Source organism: Tenrec ecaudatus, chromosome 12 (assembly GCF_050624435.1).
Source record: "Tenrec ecaudatus isolate mTenEca1 chromosome 12, mTenEca1.hap1, whole genome shotgun sequence".
Lineage (NCBI taxonomy): Eukaryota > Metazoa > Chordata > Mammalia > Afrosoricida > Tenrecidae > Tenrec > Tenrec ecaudatus.
Genome location: NC_134541.1, coordinates 16,483,024 through 16,488,061, shown reverse-complemented (window position 1 = coordinate 16,488,061; position 5,038 = coordinate 16,483,024).

Here is a 5,038-nt window from a genome sequence, read left to right as displayed (position 1 = left end):
GGTACAGAGACTGGGAATTTGCACTTCGCCTTATTTGGATGATGGGAAACGCTGTGGGCTGGGGACTACTTTTCCTCGTGGCGGATGGTTACGTGGGGGCGGGGCTTGACGTCACTGCCTGGGTCCCTTCCCCGGGTCGCGGGGTTGGGTGCGGCGAAGACGGCTCCGCTCTTCTGGGGGCGTGGCTCTCAGGGGCCTAGCCACGCCCCTCCCGGAACCGGAGCGGAAAGCGTGCCCCGAAGTGTGGAGACGCTCGGGCCGACGGCGAGGCAGTCGTCTAGTGGGAGCGAACGTGTCCGTCCTTTTGCCCGGCTCTCTGCGGATAATCGAACACGCTCGTCATCCCTCATCCGGCCCTCCGGCGTGAGGTTTGCTAAATCCTCGCCCTCCCACAGACCGGAAAACGGGCCTGGAGCTAGGAAGGGACTAGTGCAAAGTCACGTCCAGTGATGGGACGCGAGGCTTCGGGAAACAAATCGAAATCAGTTCGTTACGGAGACCAGCGAACCCTGGTTTCCTGACTGCGCACCTGGGGCGCATCCAGCAGAGCACATGGCCTGTAGGTCTGGTCTTGGCCCCGTTGGGGAGACTTTTGGAAGCAGCAGAGGCGCTCCAAAGTCCGGGGTACGAAGTGGGCTGTTGTAAACAAATGCACAGAGGAGGTGCCAAGAATGCTCTTCTTATCGCTTTTTACATAAAATTTTTTTATGTGGTTTACATATCAGATCATTTTTGTATTTATTAACTCAGCACCGCTCCCAGTAGCTTGCCCTGGCATTCCCCCCTCTTCCTTTTTGGGGACTCATTTCCCTCTTGTAGGATATGGGGATCCCAGAATTCATCAGCATGTCCATGGGATATTCACCACTGGCGTTTACTCTGAGAATATCAAAACCTCTTAAGATGAACCAACACCAATAACAGCAACAAGCCAAAAAAACCAACAGCAACAAGTCAACCAGCAAACAAACAGAAAAGCAGGTCAAAGACAGGAAAACAAAAACCCGTAGAAACCAGTGCGTAACGCATTGTCAACCATCCCCCAGGAGTATAGGGCAATTGCATTGATAACCTCACCCATTCTCCCAATGACAGTTCCACCTTGAGCCGAAACCCATGTGTGGTTGCCCTACACAGTTCCAGGTCTCATTGCAGTGAGCTCTGTTTACACTAAGTGTGGGGGATACTTCCTGGATCAATTCTTCCAACTGCAGATCCTTGCCCAACAGATCAAAACTTGTCATGTAACAGTGAGGGGGGCATCAAGGTACCAAATATGTAATGATTCTGAGTCCCTTTCCATTTGACATCCACCAAGCCGGGGGTTTCCCCCCCCAAATCCAATGACTGCCACTCCCATGCCCTGGGGCAGCCACTCTGCTTCCTCTCCCATCTGAGTACCCCAGTCCTCAGTCCAAGGGTGTAGGCAACTTTGAAGTGGGGCTCAGTTAGCCCTTCACTGTGTTCTAAGGATGCCTATGTTCCAGTTTCTTTGTGCGCCCCCCTGCAGTTGGGGCGTTCTGATTGCTCCCATCTTTCTGCTCTCATAGAGTCAATAAACGTCAGTGTGGATATGTCTCTTTGTGTGTTGTTATTTCTTTAGGGTACCTAAGAGTAGAGAGATGGCAGGATTATGAAGTATTTGGATCAAAAGACTGTTTTGTTGAGAATATGCCCAGCCAAAAAGACACCACTCCCAACTGTCTATGCGTGTATGCGACAGTGACACGTATTGTTCTCTTTGAGCTAGGCCACCATTCTCAGCCTCCTTTTTGGAGCTAATCTTTCCCTTCACATGAACCCAGTGCTCCCCAAGTTTCCTCTGGAATCTTTCCAGTTCTGTTGTCTCCTTGATCCCATGTTGATGGATCTTAAAAGAGCTTAAGGCTCTAGGCAGACATTGTTTCCTAGCAAAGCTAAACTTAGTTTTAAAAAGATACCGAGGATATTTTTGGCTTAAGGTTTAAAGATTATATTAGGAATAAAAAATTTAAAGAAAAAGTAATTTAGGACTAGTTATTTTTTATGGGGGGGGGAGCACTTTCAGCTCTTACCACAATCCATACATCCATCCATTGTATCAAGCACATTTGTATGTATGTTGCCATGGTCATTCTCAAAACATTTTCTTTCTACTTGAGCCCTTGATATCAGCTCATTTCCCCCCTTGCCTCATGAACCTTTGACAATTTATAAAATATTTTTTCATGTCCTACACCAGGGGTCCTCAAACATTTTAAACAGGGGGCCAGTTCACTGTCCCTCAGACTGTTGGAGGGCCGGACTATAGTTTTTAAAAAACCTAAGAACAAATTCCTATGCATCCCGACAAGTTAGCTGCTAAGCAGGACAGGCAGCAGCGGCAAAAACACCAAGCGGGCCGGATAAATGTCCTCGGCGGGCCGCATATGGTTTGAAGACCCCTGTCTTACACCGAAGACCATTGTCTCCCTTTACCCACTTTTCTGTTGTCCGTCCTCCTGGGAAGGGTTTATATGTAGATCATTGTAATCAGTTCCCCCTTTCTCCCCCACCTCCCTCTTCCCCTCCTGGTGTAGCTACTCATTATTGGTCCTGAGGGGATTATCTGTCCTCGATTCCCTGTGTTTGGAGCTCTTATCTGTACCAGTGTACATGCTCTGGCCTAGCCATATTTGTAAGGTAGAATTGGGGTCATGATAGTGGGGGGGGGGGTTGTTTCAAGGGTTCATCCAGCCTCCATAGCTCCAGAAAATCTGGATTCTATGAGAATTTGAAATTCTGTTTTACACTTTTTCCATTTTGACCAAGATTCTTTTAAAGAATGGATGATCAAAATCTTCTAGGGAAAAAAAAAAGTTCTGGAATGGTAGGCAAGCCCGTTCAGTTCTGGTTTCATGGCTAAAGGGGCATTCCTGGAAGCAATGAACCACCAGTTGCTGTCCTCCACCTGGTGCTGCCCAGCCTTCAGGGGCTCCAGGTCAATAGAGAATATTTGCCTTGGGCGGGGCTCTTGACTGGAGGCCTGCCATTTACACCCACCAGCCACTCTGGGGGAGAAAGAAGAAAGCGTCTGCCCTCAATGAGATTTCGTTTCAGAGGCCCTTGGATAGTACCTTGGTGACTCAGAATCCACTTGATGGTAGTGGGTGTGTTTTGTTTTTCTGGATAACTTGCTTGTAAGCTTTTAAGACCCCAGGTACATGAATGAATGAGGGAGAAAACAGAGCACAGGATTAAGACTAATTAACAGGCAGACTGCATGAACCCATGACGCCAAATCCCACGAGGCGTTTGGTTGTACACAAGTAACCTCAGCAGCTGCTCTGTTTCTTGTCATTGTAAATACAGCTATCACCGAGCTTTTTACAGGCAGCGGTGAAATTTACTGGCAGCAATGGCAGGCTATTGCAGAGTGGTTAGGCACAGGGCTGTTAGCAAACAAAACTCACTGCTATCGAGTCGATTCCGACTCACAGAGACCCTGTAGGGCAGTAGAACTGCCCCTCTGGGTTCCCGACTGAATCTTTATGGGCTAGAAAGTTTCATCTTTCAGCAGGAGCTGAAACCTTGGAGAACTCCCAGGGGCAAACTACCTGGTTTCTCCCTTCCTCTTCCCCTCTGACCTCACCAGGTCGTCCTTCCCATTGGCTGAGCCGAACCACGGCCAGCTGGCAGGGGCACCCAGGAAGCATGACCTGCTCCTTGCAAACGGGGCAGGAGTGCAGAGATGGATTTGAGACAAACAGAAAATTAAGTGACACACAGCCCCAAGAGGACACGGCACTGTGCTTTGTGAAGCCATCTCGTCCCACAGATCCATGTGGTCCATTAGGCTCTTCATGTGGTTTCATCACCACATCTAGGAAGCCTTCCCAGACTCCTGGCCCAGAGTGCCTCCCAGCCTCAGCGGGCTGCCTTCATAATGCCTTGGGAAGCTGCAGGGGTCCTCAGGAGGCTAGGGCTGGCCTGCTTTGCTTCCCAGCTGCTGGGCCAGAGAACTGTAGCTACGTGGGTCAGGGGACATAGGGCCAAGCGTTCTGAAACTAGATGATCTGGAAAGATGCTGATATTTTAGCATTTGTGCTTGCATATGGCCTTGGCCCAGCATCAGATCTTCTGAGCCTCGGTTTCCTCATGTGCAAACGGGAACAGCAATGGCTGCTCCTGCCCGGGAGCGTGGCGGAGTGAGAGGGAGACAGTACACAGTTTTTCTGAGGCTCCCCTTTGGAGCACGCTGCACCTCTGCTTCCTCTCTGGGTTGGGGTTGGCGGTGACAGTTCACACAGCTTCTGTGAGAAGCAACTGTGGTAACAAAGGCCAGGCAGGTGCTCAGTCTCAGCAGGGAGCCCGCCCAGTGGGAACATGAACTCACTGTCGTTGAGTCGACGCTGGCTCTTAGCGACCCTATAGGACAGGGTAGAATGGCCACTGTGGGTTTCCTAGACTGTCGCCCGCTCTTTCTCCCAAGGAGTGGCTGGGGGTTTCAGCTACTGGGTGTGCAGTTTGCAGCCCACCACGTAGTAACTACACCACACGGGTTAGGGCTCAATTAAGTATCGAAATCTCAAAAACACTAAACTCACTGCCACCGAGGCGACGCCGGCCCATTGCGGTCCCACAGGACAGGGTAGAACTGCCTGAGTTTCCCAGACTAACTCTTTACAGGGATAGAGAGCCCAGTCTTTCTCTCTCAGAGCAGCTGGTAGTTTCGAATCGCTGATCTTGTGATTAGCCAAATTCCTAACCACTAGCAGCCAAATGTGTAACCCGCGACCGATATGTATCTAGCAGGGCTTTTCTGCTTCCCCCTTCACCCATGTAGCCCCTGTGACCAAGAACAGTTGCCGACACATAGTAGGTGCTTGGTCGATCTTTATCAGACCTTTGAACGATGACCAAGTGACGTTTCCTAACACTATTCAGCCAGGTGAGTGCAAGGTGTGTGTGACCTTTTCCTCCACTCCAGCTAGCCCCCTCCCCCCGCCTCCCAGCTTGACTTTGGCACTGAGACGTCTTATAAAGGTCAAGGGACTGTCGTGGAAGAGGAGCTGTGTGG